The 16,271-nt window shown below is 35.0% G+C and overlaps 1 long non-coding RNA gene across 4 annotated transcripts in view; it reads left to right on the forward strand.

Annotated features, from left to right (window-relative positions):
* LOC134810088 (uncharacterized) overlaps positions 1–16,271 on the forward strand; it is a 795,882-nt gene that overhangs the window by 677,879 nt on the left and 101,732 nt on the right. For all 4 annotated transcript variants that reach the window (XR_010157274.1, XR_010157273.1, XR_010157275.1 and 1 more), the window contains one exon: positions 9,663–9,800. This is a non-coding gene — a long non-coding RNA (uncharacterized LOC134810088). The remainder of the gene's footprint in view (positions 1–9,662; positions 9,801–16,271) is intronic.

Below are 16,271 nucleotides of genomic sequence, written 5' to 3' on the forward strand. Positions count from 1 at the left end.
TTGGGTGTAAAATAAGAATAATTTTACTAACCTTGCTTAGGTTTTGTGAAGATTAATGAGTTAATCACATCTAGAACAGAGTCTGTAATTCTTTGATGACAAGGACATGAAAAATGTTCAGTACAATATTAAGACCAAGAAAGAAGGCTGTGTTTATCATGAAGAGAGTCCAGTGAATGGGCTGCCATAGGGGTTAGGATTAAGTTCTTTATTTTTTAATATTACAGATGGGAATAAACTGCACATAATGACCAGAGCCTGCAGAATGGTTAAGTGGCTGGAAGGGGATATATTTATCATTCTGAGTAACAAACCACACTGCAGAGTGCTCAGATCCTAACCTGGCCTGTGTCACTTACTAGCAAACTAACACTAGACAAGTTGCTTTACCTTTCTGAACCTTGGATTCTATAGCTGTAAAATAATAAGAAGAACATCTATTTCACATGACACTTACTTCATATCCATTCATTATATACCATATATCAGTTACTGTTGGGTGCTTGAGACACAGAGAGGGACAGAAAAAGTCATTTCCCTAATGAAACTTGCATTCTAAAGAAGAAAACAGACAATACATAATGCAAAATAAGCAAACAATATATTTTCAGGAAATTATAAAGACTACAAGAGAAATAAGGCAAGATAAGGGGATGGAAGAATGATGTGGGGTAGGACATAGAACTTACATATCATCATAGTGGCCTGAATGATACAAAGAGGAGCCATATGAGGACCTGGTGATGGACCATTTCGGACAGAGGAGACATGGGAAAGGCTCTGAGGCAGGCAGGAACTTGGCATGTTTGTGGAAAAGCAAAATGGCTAGTGTAGTCAGAGCAGCATGTGAGAGGGAAATTCTGGAAGCTGAACGTATAGCGGTGGCTAAGAGCCCTATTGCATAGGGCCTTCTGCTCCTCGTAAAGTCTTCCTGTTTTATTATAGGTGTTGTTAGAAGCCCTTCATAGGTTTTAACACAAGAATGAAGGTTTATCAAGATCTGTCTGGTTGCTGGGTTGAGAATAGGCACAGGAGAACAAGAATGAAAACAGAGAAACCTGTACTGAATTGCTGTAGTGATTCAAATGACGTATGATAGTGAATTGGACTGGGAAGCAGTTAGAGGAGGTAAAATGTAACTTTAAGACACGGAGGGTACTTTGAAGGTTGAGTAGACAGTTTGTTCTGAGGGATTGTAAAGAGTGGAGTGAAAGAGAAAGAGAAATCCAGTACAGTGCTTAGGGTTTTTGTCTTGGGCCTACGAGGAAACTATAGCTTAAAATAAATACATGTAAAAGTTTACCAATGTCAAAACAAATAAGAAGCCATGCCAAATTCTCAATATAAGGCAAGCATGACAAAAGAAGACCCATGCTGGTAAAAATGCAAGTACTGGAGTGCTTGGGGGATCATACAAAGCAACTTGAATTCTTCCAAACACATAGGTACACCATAGCAATCATTTGTAAGAATCGATTAAAGGATGGAGATGCTAATTATGTAACATGAAAAACACTTCAGCCATATAAAACTTTCTTATAGTTTGTACCCTGAATTGTTAAATTGAAGTTGAGACTTCAAAACAAATAAAAGAACATATTTGTAAAGATTAGATAGGGAGAAAATTGAAAAACAAAGAAAGAAAGTTTGAACTCTCAACTAATAACCTGGTTTATAAAATATCATTTATTCTATAGCTGGTAGATGTCATAGCGACATCTGCTAACTGGGAGAATGCATTCAGATGTCTGTAGTTTTTAACGTCTAGTGCAAAAGACCATACATGATTTTATATATGTACGTATATATGTACATCAATATATGTAGATTATATATGCATATATTTATATATGCATATTATATGTATATATTTATATATTTATTCATATTTATTCATATTATTTATTCATATTTATTTATATATTTATTCATATTATATAATTATATATTTATTTATATTTATTTATTCATATTATATATTTATTTTATATATTTATTATATATTAATTCATATATATGCATATATTTATGCATATATAATATATGAATATGTATATATAATATATATGAATGAAAAGGACAGCATAAGTCATGGATATATAAAATATATATTATATATATACACATATAATCTTATATCTGTAGTTTTTGATACCTAGTTCAAAGGACCATACATGATTTTATATATATATGAATGAATGAGTGTATGTATATATAACATATAACATATGTATATGTATATATATAACATATTGAGTGTGTGTGTATGTGTATATATGTATATATACATATATACATGTATATACGTATATACATGTATATATACATGTATATACGTATATATATATATGTATACATATGTATACATATATATACATGTATATATGTATATATATACGTATATACATATATATGTATGAATGAGAAGGCCAGCAAATCGCAACTGAGCAGTAGAGTTGGATTTAATCACAGGCATACAAAAGAATTAATATAGTGAGCAAGTGCATATTTGCAATGCAATCAGAAAACAAATTCCCACACTGAAAATAAACAAACAGAGAGAGACAAGAAAGACACATGCATACACACACACACACACAGAGAGAAGAAAAAAGAAGGGAAGAAGGGAGAGTGAGAAGGAGAAAGGAAGGAAGGAAGAAAGGGAGAGAGGGAGGAAAACACAACTTTGGTTTATAAACACAAAAATGATTTTTAATGGATAAGAATGCTAGTCTCTCTCTTTACATAAAAACATCTGAAACATACTCCTTTGCTTTTGAGATAGCATGATAATCAGGAAGATACAGTTCAGCAGGAAAAAGATTAAGAGAAACTAAGAGTAGTACATAAAATGAAGAAGGAACATATCCACGGAGAATTGGCTTCTGTCTCAAAAATTTTCCCAAGTTGTACAGATGAGTCAGAACTATAAATTTAATAGTTCAGTAAATTCCAGAACAATGTGAAAATTATACACAGACATGAAAGTAAATGGTGAACAGCAATCCTGCAACACATGCAAGCAGATGAACAGATAGAAGATCTAGCTAGAGTGTGGGAATAAATTTGCATGAAGTATGAACGTTGAAGAGTTTTTCTTCAATATGATTGTTGTATGTGCCTTGACAAATGATTTACTAGTCTCTCATGATTTGATGTGCCATTATGGATGAAGATATTTACAGATAATTTACATCTCTTATGGAAATAATTTCCCTTCTAGTACTTGTGAGTGGGAGCAATATTTGTAAATAACAACAATTAAATATTGAAAGCTATCATTTCTTTTTCCTGAAAACTTAGGACTAAAATTCTATAAATGTCCTCTTATGATAGAAAAATTAGAGTTCTTCATATTATAAATTAAATATTGAGGTTACATGGTAGATAACAATCATAAATTCTGGCTCCCATCTTGGCTTTTTACTTCTGCTTTAAGAATACAGAATTAGTGAACATTCTCGAGTGAGTGACATGGAAGTGATACTTTATCATAAAAATGCTTTATTTATTGTATACACTATTAGAAACTTTGCTATTTATTTTTATTAAAATGTTCTTTCTTTGGTTATTTCCAAGAGCCAACATATCTATTACATTTTTACATTCGGGTTAAGGACCCCTATAGTCGGCTTAGGGTCCATTCTTCCAATGTAAGTGATTCTTATAAACGGAAATGGAAGTTTAGCGTGTGCAAAAGATGTGAAAAATAATATTGCTTCTATGTGCTATACCTACATTTTAACTTTTACTCAACTGAGGGTGTATTTCTGATTCTTCCATTGAGGACATTTTATAACAATCAAAGAATATGAGCAAGCTATAATTGTATATATTCTTTCTTAGAGATAGTCCTGGTTCAGTGTAAGCTGGAAGCTGGTGTTCATTTATACAGATAATTTATATGGAGGGCATGGGATAGACATGTGAGAAGAATGTTTTCTGAAGATATTATTTGAGGCAAAATAAAAGGTGGGAGTGGAAGACAGACAGAAATAGAAGGAACAGCATGTACTCCAAGCCTGGATTCTGGGACTTGTTTGACTATACCAGGAAGAGAGGCATTTTCACCATTTCCATAAGAGCCAGTGTGACTCAGGTTCAGCAAAGAATTGAGGGAACGTAGCAAAGTTTTGTGACTCCTAACCCTCATGCTTTGCTTTGGGTAAAAATGGGCAAAGTATGCCCTGGGAAAGGTAGTGTTATTCTTGGGGAATCCGTGGTAAGCAAGGAGACCATGACAAGGTACAAGGGAACAAAGACCTTGGCAGGAAAGAAGGAGCAGCACTGGGAGGAAACAGAATCCAGGCATTATTGTCGCATAAACTAGTTATTCAGCACCTCCCATGTGCCCAGTGATAAACTAGGGACAAGAGATAAAGCAATGAATACAACATATTAAATGTATGCTCTGAAAGGGTTTATCTCTCCATAAAGGGAGAAGGAATACAGATAAATAAAATGTGTACATACAATATAACATAAAAGTATAAAGAGAGGACTGTGTATTCTTTGATAACATAAAAGGAGCAAGTAGTGTTGGCAAGGATGCGGAGAAAAGGGAACCCTTATACACTGTGAGACTATTAATTGGTACAGCCATTAGGGAAAGTAGTATTAAGGTTCTTCAAAAAATTAAAAAAAGAACCACTACATGATCCAGCAATCCCACTCCTGGGTACGTATCCAAAGCAAATAACATCACTATCTCAAGGTATGTGCACTTCCACATTCACTGCAGCATTATTCACAGTAGCCAAGATATGGAACCCATCTAAGTGTCTGTCAACAGATGAATGAATAAAAATGGAAAACTATTAAATCTTTAAAAAGAAGGAATTCCTATCATTTGCATTAACATGGATGAACCTAGAAGGCATTATGCTACGTTAAATAAGCAGGCACAGAAAGCAAATACTGTATGATCTCACACATATGTCGAATCTAAAGAATCAAAGTTGAGAACAGAGAAGGAGTCAGGTGCTGGATCACAAAGCTGGACAAAGCTTAATAAGGAGGTTGCCTTTATCCACAGGAGAATTAGAAGCCGTTGAATGGTTTTAATGAAAAGGGATGAATTGGTTAGATTTGTATTTTAGAAAGACAACTCTGAATGCAGTTTTGAGAATGTTTTGGGGGGAGGTTAAAAGCAAGAAATCAGGATACAGGATGCTTTAATAAGAGTATAGGAGCAAAATGATGATCCATAAATACTCATGTAACACAAGGAGTCTCACTGAGACTGGACAACCCAGCACCACAGCCACAAGATTCTGGGAGCCACTTCTGCCACTGTCAGTGCTGGAATGACTTCTATTCCATCTCCTGCTTCTTTGGGTCACTCATTCCAGACTCAGAGGCCCTTGGTTTCTGCCCATTTTTGAAGCTTGTTTCTTCAGCCTTCTTATTGACAATGAAATTGGAGATTGAGATGAAGAGGAATGAGTAGATTTGAGATAATAGCAAGTGGAGTGAGCATGACTTGGTAATTAGATGGTAGGGAGGAAGAAGAGAAAAAAAAATAAAAGAAAAAGAGGCAGGTTTGGTGTGGCAACTCTGATTTTGGGCCATGTCAGTGAGTTAAGCATGGAAGGTTTGAGGAAATGCATAGTTGGTTTGGGACACTATAGTCAACCTTCATCATTTCTTTTATCTATCATCTGAATACAAATTAGAGGGGAATCTCTAGATGGAAAGAAAACATAGGAGCAAAGGGGAGCAGATATTCTTTCTCTCAGTTGCTCGTCAGCTAGAGCCTAGGTGAATGACTTGAACTCAGCCAATTGGATGCTGCCCCTGAATCTGGAATTACAGATTATTTGACAGTGTCAAATCCTGGAAGATGTCAAGATATATTAGGATTGAAATGTGGCACTTGCTTTTAAAACAGTGTCTCAACCTCAGCACATTTTGGGCTCAGTAATTCTTTATTTTGAGGAACTGTTCTGTCCATTGTGGGATGTTTAGCAGCTTCCTTGGCCTCTACCCACTAGATGCCAGTAGTATGCCTCGGTTGTGACAAAATGTCTTCAGCCATTGCCAAATGTCTCAGGGGAAAAAAATATCCCTGATTATTTGTTTGGCAAGAGTAGTTCCAGTGGCACAATTGGGATGGAAGCCAGACAGCAGTAAGCTTAGGAGTGAGGTAGAGAAGAGGGCAGCCCTATGGTTACTGCAGATCACTCTTTAAAACTGTTAGATTAAAAGTACAGCTGAGCTATAGAATGGTAGCTTGAAGGGAGAAGAAACATGAGCATGCTTAAATGTGAATGAGGAAGCCAACACAGGAGGAGAAGGATGCAGAAGAGGGGATAATTCATACTTCAATGGCCTTAAAAAGGTGAGAGGTGCTGCACACTAATAAATGCTACTCAAGTCACGTCCAAGAACTGGTCTTGGTTCATCAACTGTTTGTTACTGTTTTGTGAGGTGAGGTACAGAAATTGAAAATAAGCATTCAGAAACTTTTATACCAATTTTACACAGTCATTTTATATTAGTTGAATCTAATAAAAATGTCAGCTTGCATTGATTGAGAATTTTAAAATTTTGGTTGTTTAAAGATAATTTGAGGAACACTGCTCTAAAGCGCAGGTAGAAAGATCACACTCACATAAGAGCGACAAATACTTCATTCTAAGCCAGGTGAAGGAGAAAAGGGCAGTACAAGAAAAAGAAAGTAGTATTAGTTTCCTTTTTATTTTTTTAAATAAAGACATAATAATTGTAAATATTCTGGAGTAAAGTGAGATGTTTTGATACATATATACATTGTGGGATGATCAAATCCAGGTATTTAGCATTTTTAAAATTGCAAACACTCATTTCTTTGTGGTAAGAACAAAATCCTCTCATAGCTATTTTAAAGTGTAGCATGCAATATTGTTAACTTTACTCACCCTTCTTCTGTCTCTATTTTCTTTGCAAAGTCAGACAAAATATCATCCACTAGAAGTTAGATGGGAAGTGGTTGATTCAATGGTTTAAGAAAATGGAGCACGGAAAAATATGCTGTGAGGTACGGGAGAGTGTCCTGACCAGAGGAACATAGAAAAGTGTCTGGTTATTGAAAACTCATGAGTGGTCAGATCTATGCATTTCCATTGCTGCCAAACAAGATGCCAGGGAAGATTTCCAGAAATAGTTTGGGGAAATGTTTGTAGGGTGGGATGCCATGTGTGAGCAAGTGGGAGACAATGTGCCCAAAATATTTGGTGAATACACGCTAAGGTAACATTAGTTCATAACAGGCTGGTAAGGAGGGGGAAATTTTTAAAGATTATTTTAAATATTTATACTTAAACATATTACACATCAGATCAGTGGATGGTATTCAAATGTCTTATTTTATCAAGCCTTCTGAGAAAGCCATTTTAGACACATTTATAATAATGTGAAAAAACTGAAGTCTGAGAGATTAAGTCTCTTGTAATCATGTAGTAAACTAGAGTAAAATTGGGGCCAGATTTCAGATTTCTGATTCCCTATCTTTGACTCTTTTTTAATTCTATAAAAGCATTGAAAAAGACATGTAAAAACTCCCATTATACTGTAACAAAATAAAGACACATGTTCTTTTCAATAAGAGAGAGTTTCTGGGATGTCTGTGAGTTTTATCAGAATGTTTTTTTTTTTCAGATTGCTCATTTTGTCTAGTGTTTCAAATACAAAAGTACACCTGTGAATCAGCTTTAGAATATTAAGTTCATTGTCTTCTAAGAATGCAATTTTACAATAGATTTGACTGCTATTCTTCTCGTGTACAGTCAGAAGCACATAATAATGATAATAACACCTTACGTTTATGTACTGCTTCACAGTTTCCTAAGTGCTTTCATGTACATTATCTTATATGAGCTTCGTAATAGTTCAGTGAATATATTTATTGGTGCTTTGTTTTATTCGTGACTGCCATATTGACATTAGTCATACATATTCTGTTTATTCAGATGGTTGGTTAGCTATACAAAGCTTTAATCAGACAAACAGAAAGATACAGAGCAAAGAGCACTAAAATGTTATTTATAATTCTGAATTGCTTGGTTTCCTTTTTTTATTTGGTTAAATCATCAAAAATGTGCCTTTAACCTATTTAGGAATAGCAGTATTTAAATATATACTCTTTATATCTAGTCAATGCGCTCCAGATCATTAACAGGGTAATGAATGAGTATTTTAAAATTGCAAGCTATTTTAAGGTATTATTTGTGAATTTGTAACAGTAAGTATTTTAATAAGATTGAAAAATCTAAGAAAAATATATTTTGAAATTTTGTTTCTCATTATATAGAAAATCCATATTTATTTAGAAATTTAAAGGAATATAGGATTTAATTAAATGATTGCCTTTTAATATTAGTTACACTACACAAAGATGCTTCATTTGCATTAAAAAGGTGTACAATAATATGCTATAACTCTAAAGTTATTCACAATTTATTCTTTCTTTAAAAATCCAGAAAAAATATGGTATCTTGAAAAATAACAGAACATACCAATTTAAAGTTACTCTGTTTTAATTTTTAGGGTATTTAAATATTTATTTTACATAGAAATTAACTTACTAATTTTTCTCCCTTTTTAAAAATTATAGATTTATACTAACAGTTTAAAGAGAAAGTTTTGGATGTATTTATTTATTTATTTTTATCTCACATTTCAGAGGAAAATATTTTTGAGCAGAGTAAACTAAAAATAAAAATCAAATCAATCTCCACATTTCCTTTATTTATTGAAGTATGTGTTATATAGTGTGGTCTCATGGTATTTGCATGACATGTAGTATTGAAAAATGTCTAACAAATACAATGAGAGATGTTGATTTGTCATCAAAATATATCTTTCATATTTGTCACACTGAATATTGTTGCTTATACTCTTAGGCTGTTTTAGAAAGTTATTCTTTCTGTAGAACAGTATGAAAAGTAGAAACACCACTTTTTAAAAAATTGCCTATACATTTTAAATTTTTTTAATTATTAAATTATTTAGACCTCTATCAAAATTGTATTCCAAAATATTATATTATAAAATTAACTCTAGTAAATTGTAGATATATTGGAATAATATTAAACAGAATTTGACACTTTTGGAAATCAGTTGCTTGTGATTGTATCTCATTATTAGGACAATGTATACATTATTTTGCCATTTTGAATTTATTATCAGTGTGGAAAAGAGCTAAATTTTAGTCATTAGTAAAATAGAAAAGCTTTTGATAATCTCTTAGCATCATGCTAATTAGGTTTACTATCCTAGAAAATACATTAATTGAAGGCTGTAGCTAGGCAGCTTAATATCTGCCCCTCAAAATTTGATAGAATAGATATAATAGGTGTCACGAGGCATAACTAATCACCTAATGTAAAAAAACAAATAGTGAACTATGTTGTAAATATTCTGAATATACTCTAATTGCTTCTTCCTAACCAAATTCACATTATTATAGAAAATTGTAATACATTTGGATAAAATTCCATAATATATTTCAATTGTACTCATCAACACATTTAGTGAGATATTCTTTTATTATACTTTAAAATTCACATAAATTAATAGGAGTTTTTAAAGAGATTGTGAAAAGTGACAGCACTGTGGAAACATACAATTACACTAAATTGTTATCTTTCCTTTGACAACAAATCTCTCTTGAATCCATTTAGGATTTTAAAACAATCTATCACCTATCTTTGACCATATGGACTAAACTTGATATCCACCAATAGACACTGATGCCTGCAAGTCAACAGCATAAAGAGTGGTAAAGTCAGTGCTGCAAAAGATGAAATGTTTTTAATGTGGTAAGTAGACAAAACTGTTACTGCATTGTGGGTAATACATATAAAATATAACACTGAGTATTTGAGAAATATACAGATGAGAAAAATTAGCTACCACCTTTTGTTCTCATTCTTTTATTTAAGCTTTTGCAAAAGGAATAATCCTATATATTTATATATGTTAATCAAGAGACCACCTTTAAACATCTGGCCAATGTCAAAATTTAAACAATGCAACAATTATTTTGGGGACAAAATTGATTCCATTTCTGTTCTGTTACTTATTGTACTAGCTATAAAAGAACAGATGTTTGACATCTATAAATTTATTTCAATAGTTTCATTAGGTCTTTATCTGCAGTTTGTCAGTGTGGCTCTACAGATATATTCAACCATCTGTTCCTTGGACCTGTGCTTCATGTAACTTACAGGAGTGTATTAATTTTATTGGATCAGTCATTAATCAATCAGAAGTTTGTTTGCCCTGCAGTGTTCCCAAAAGACAGACTTCATCAGGAAAAAAAAAAGACACTCACTAGCTTGTTAAATAACCTTTTCATTTTTAATGTAATTTCTCCTACGTAGTTAACAGTCACAGATTTTGAAAAAGCATATTACAGAAGACTTTTTGGTTTCTAAACCAAAATTCATTTACCTCAGAGCTTCCATGAGCATTACTCAGAAATATCCATAGACAGTATTTTTAAGAATTTGTTTTTTTTCTGACAAAAGGAGTGATACAAATTTACATCTATGTTATCACTTTTGCATCTGTTTTTGAAATGATACATTGTGAAACATTTTTAGAATACTATGAATTTGTGACTGGAAAAATTTAAATGTTTGAGATGGTGATGTTTGCCATAAAGGCTCATAATCTCAGTTCCGCAGACTGACAGAGGAGCCACCATCAGAAACAGTATCAGCCCCCTCAGTAACTGGGTTATTGCCCAGAACTAGGTAAAATTGATCCTATCTTTCAAAAATTCATTTCCAACACTTAGAGAATTACCTTAGGGTGGCAGTCCCTTTTCTTGTGTAGCTCATATATCTCTGTATCCTTCAGCCTTCTGAGGTTGCTCTTTGCTTTAGTGTTCTAAGATGCTGCCTTGTATCTCCCAGCTTCATGCTGTAGAAAGTCTCATCTAATATTTTAGTGTTTCCTAGGGTGTCATCTCTACTGGGTCAGTCTAATCTGACTTGCTTCCTACCTGTTATTACTTCTGCCCCTTAAGATGCTAATTGTTTTGTGTGTTTCTTCAAATCAGTCAGAATGCTCTTCAGATTCTTTTATTCTCACCAAGTTTTACTAATACAAAGTTATTTTTTTAAATCAACTTTTCCTAAAGGTCGCTTTGAGAGTAACAGAAGAGGATTACAAGCAATAATATACAGTGGAATATTAAATATTACCACCCTAAAATGCAATCCAAAACTTCTGGAAATTTCTACTCTTAAGCCTTCACTCTTACTTAGGCATTTTCTTGAGTTTGTAAATATCTTTCTCTCCAGAAATCCCTCCTCCAAGTGCTAAAATCCCAATTCTTTCTTTCTTTTTTTTTTAAATTTATTTTTTGAGATGGAGTTTCACTCTTGTCGCCCAGGCTGGAGTTCAATGCTGCTATCTTGGCTCACTGCAATCTCCACCTCCCTGGGTTCAAGTGATTCTCCTGCCTTAGCTTCCTGAGCAGCTAGGATTACAAGTGTGTGCTACAACGCCTGGCTAATGTTTATATTTTTAGTAGAGATGGGGTTTCACCATGTTGGCCAGGCTGGTCTTGAACTCCTGACCTCAGGTGATACACCCGCCTAGGCATCCCAAAGTGCTGGGATTACAGGCGTGAGCCACCACGCCCGGCCCCCATTTCTTTCTTATGTAGAGTTGTGCACTTCTTCACTTCACCCACTCTAAGCTCAGGATCTGATTTTACACTACCCAAAACTAATGCAGTTGCTCTGTTAAGCAAACAATCATTTATTTTAGGTGCTTACACTTCAGCATTAATAAATGTCAGAAGCTTTGATATTTATTTATTTCATTTCTCAAATTCTTAAGAAGTTCTGCCACATGCCAGTCTATAAATGATAAAGATTTCACTCTGCTAGAGCAAGACTTTGTGGTTTTACTATATAATACATTCACAAGTTTGCACAGAGTCTAGCATTAGGCAGATCTGCTATCTACCTTTGAGAAATTAACTTACCTTTTCTAAGCTTCTGTTTCCTTCTCATTAAAACAAGCAAAGTATATAACTTTTAAGATTGTTGAGAAACTAAAAATATTAAATGAAATGCAAAATCTCAGTAATGGGATCTCTCTCTCTTCTTGTATCTTCTCCTGCTCTCTTTATTTTTCTCAGTAGAGGTGTCATTTTACTAACTGGAACTATTTTATTCATCTTAGACATTATATTTCTAATTTCCCAAATGCACGGGGTGTCCTTATTCACAGTACAATAAATTATTGAACCAGTCCGATCCATAGCCTGAGAAAACAGCTTCACTGGCTGGGCGTGGTGGCTCATGCCTGTAATCCCAGCACTTTGGGAGGCCGGGGTGGGTGAATCACCTGAGGTCAGGAGATCGAGACCAACCTGACCAACATGGCAAAACTCCGTCTGTGCTAGCAATGCAAAATGAGCCGGTTGTGGTGGCACATGCCTGTAATCCCAGCTACTTGGGAGGCTGAGGCAGGAGAATCACTTGAACCCGGGAGATGGAGGTTGCAGTGAGCCAAGATCACGTCATTGCACTCCAGCCTGGGCAACAAGAGCAAAACTCTGTCTCAAAAAAAAAAAAAAAAAAAAAAGAGAGAGAGAAAGAAAGAGGAAGGAAGGAAGGAAGGAGCGAGAGAAAGAAAGAAGAATAAGAAAGAGAGAAATAAAAGAAAGAAAAAGAAAAGAAAGAAAAAGAAAGAAAGAAAGAAAAGAAAGAAAGAAAGAAAAAGAAAGAAACTACCTTCTTCAACGTTGGTTTCTGCCTTCCTTGATTGCTTGGAACAAGTTTTTGGTCTCTGTGTTAAAAAACCTACTCAAGCTCTGAAATTTTAAATTCTTCAGGAAGAAGGAGACTTTTAAAATTTATCTTCTCTCCAATTAACTGCCATTTTCCCCCTTTCTTTTGTTCCTCTTTGTAATAGTTGAATTTCTACTTATATCTCCTTAGCTTGTAATTTTTAATTACTGTCAGATGGAAGCTCTAGATTAATTAATATCACCAGATGGCCCTTTAAAACTCATGCATATTATATTTAAGGCATTATCCTTGCTCATAAGACAACTCTAGTAATAATATTTAGTGCTCTATCCCTGGTTCTGAGTCTCTATTTCCCCAGCTTAAAGTTGGATTTAGGTCTTGATTAAGTGGCTTATAATTACTTCCATTTGCCTGTGAGCAAGAGTTGGTTAGCACACCGTGTCTTACTTTACACTCACATGGTATAGTTTTGCCAATAATTCTATGCTAATTGTTCTCAATTTCCCATATTTAAAAATTGGGTGTAATTTAAGGGCTCATACAGACTAATTTTAAAAAATAGGAGCATATGATAAATATATTCTAGAAAATCTCCTTGGATTATTATCTTATCAAATGCTTCATGAGCATAACCACTTTTTAGGAGGTAACCATTACAGAGTGACATCAGCAAGATGGTGGGATAGAAGGTCCTACCTCTAGTTCTCCTCATAGAAATATCAACCAGCAACTAGTCACTGACAAGGATGCCTTTGTGAAAATCCCAGAACCTGAGGGTGAGGCATCATTAAAACTGCAAAAAGCCCCATAAAGCCACATTAGAAAAGTAAGAGGAACACTTTCCCTTTTACTGTGTTTTCCCTGCCCCAGGCTGGCACAGCACTACACTGAGAGATTTCCTTAGGCCTAGAGTTTGTCCAGTGGGGAAAAGAGAACCCAAGAACAATATACAGCTTCCCAAGCATATTGACGTGCCTTCTGGAAGGGCCACTTCTATCCTTCTTCACAGAGAGCACTGGGGGGACTAGACTACTTGGGGTCACATAGGAACAAAGAAAGGGGGTGGGTTTACAGCAGTCAGCACATGGATCTTGGCAGAGGCATTGTATCCCTGCAGGTAGTGTGATCTAGCCAGAATGCAACCAGTGGCTCTACCTACCATCAGAGTTGATCCAGTAGTTCAGTACTCCCCAGCTGGGGTCCCTAGTCAATGGTCCAGCCCAACCTTGGAGCATTGCTATTGGCTTTTCTTAAGCAGGTAGCGCATTCAGCAACCCTATACAACTGCAGAATATAGCCTGTAGTCCTGCCTGACCAAGGAACCCAGGAAGAAATTCTGCCCATTTTCAGAGCCCAGAGTGTGGTTCTGGATTGGCAGGAAGCCAAGCCAGAAGCCCTGTTCAATTGAGGAGCATAGCCTGCAGATGCACCTAATAAGAAAGCCTGGTGATATGGTTTGGCTGTGTCCCCACCAAAATCTCATCTTGAATTGTAATCTCCATAATCTCCACGTGTCAAAGGAGAGACCAGGTGGAGGTAATTGAATTATGGTGCTAGTTTCTCCCATGCTGTTCTTATAATAGTGAGTGAATTCTCACGAGATCCCAATGTTTTAAAAGGGGCTCCTCCCCCTTCACTTGCTGCTTCGCCTCCCTGCTGCCCTGTGAAAAAGCTGACTTGCTTCCCCTTCGCCTTCTACCATGATTGTTAAGTTTCCTGAGGACTCCCCAGCCATGCTGAACTGTGAGTCAATTAAACCTCTTTCCTTTATAAATTACCCAGTCTCAGGCAGTTCTTTATAGCAGTATGAAAATGGACTAACACACCTGGTAAGCAACCTTCCTGGCCATGGAGCATAGCTTATGGCCCTGCCTTGCAGCAAAGCCCAGTATCCTCCCTGTGGAGCCTAAACTAAGGCCCTGTTTAGGCTCCACAGGGCCTTATTACAGAGCACAGCCCAGGCACAAAGCTCAGCCAGTGATTCCACTCAAATACGGAGGATAGCCTGTTGTTCTGCTTGATTCAGGAGCCCAGGCTATAGCCCCCTCCAACTGCAGGGTACAACCCATAGCCCCTCCTAAACTGGAAGACCAGTAGTGACCCCAGCTGGCCACAGAACACAGCCTAAACCCGAAGCTCAGCTAGCAGACCACCCAACTGTGGAGTTCAGACTTTAGCTCCGCCTGATTTCATAGCACAGTGACTCTGCCCAGCTAGAGACTCTGATAGCAAGTTTGCCTACCTACAGATACTACTTGCTAACTTATCCAGAACTTTAGGCTGGACTAACTGGCAAAAGTCTATCCCTGCCAAAGCAAACAATTCTAAAAATGGCAATAGTAAGTCCTTACCTCTCAATGTTTACTTTAAATGTTAATGGATTAAATTATCCAATCAAAAGACATAGTGTGTTTGAATGGATTAAAAAGCAAAATAAAAAAGCTGCAACAAGAGATTTTTTAGACCTAAGAACACATGTAAGCTAAAAGTATAGAATGGAAAAAGATATTCCATTCAAATAGTAACCAAAAGAGATCATAAATTGCTATATTTATATCAGATAAGATACACTTTAGGTGAGAAACAGTCACAAGAGACAAAGAGGATCCTTACATGATGAAAAGTGGGAAATTTACCTAGCAAATATAACAATTGTAAATAGTTATATACCCAACATCAGAGCACGTAAATATATAAAGCAAATACTATCAGAACTGGAAGGATAAATAAACAGCAAAACAATAATAGTAAGGGACTTTAATACTCTCTCTCAACAATAGGTATATAATAAAGAGTGAAAACATGAAAAGGTAAACCATGGATTTGGACAACACTATAAACCAAATGGACCTAACAGATATATACAGAACATTATACTTGATAACAACAAAATATACCTTCTCAAGCATGCACAGAACATTCTACATTATAAATCATGTATTAAGCTACAAAATACATTTCAACAAATTAAAAGCTTTGAAATCATATCAAGTATTGTTTCCAACAACAGTGGTATGAAATTAGAAATCAGTATAAGGAAAATTAGAAAATTCACAAAAATGTGAAAATAATAGAATCTTGAACAACCAATATGTTAAAGGAGAAATCAAAAGAAAAACATAAAAAATATCTTAAAAAATAAAAGCACAACACATAAAACCTTATAGGATGTAGCAATAGCAGTCCTGAGAGAGAAATTTATAGCTACAAATGCTGAATATCTGTGTGACAGAATCTGTGCATCACAAACATCCAAGACAAGTGTTTATATAACAAACCTGCACATGTTCCCCTGAATTTAAAATAAGTAAAAAAAAAAAAAAAAAAAAAGAGAGAGAAATCTTAATATTTCACCTTCAGGAACTAGAAAAAGAATAAACCAAGCCCCTGATTAGCAGAAGGAAAGACATACTGAAGACTGCAGCAGAAATCAATAATAGAATAGAAAAACAATAGAAAATGTAAATGAAATTGAGTTGGTTTTATTCCGAAGATAAGCAAAATTGACAACCCTTT

Source organism: Pan troglodytes, chromosome 4, assembly GCF_028858775.2.
Source record: "Pan troglodytes isolate AG18354 chromosome 4, NHGRI_mPanTro3-v2.0_pri, whole genome shotgun sequence".
NCBI classification, from domain to species: domain Eukaryota; kingdom Metazoa; phylum Chordata; class Mammalia; order Primates; family Hominidae; genus Pan; species Pan troglodytes.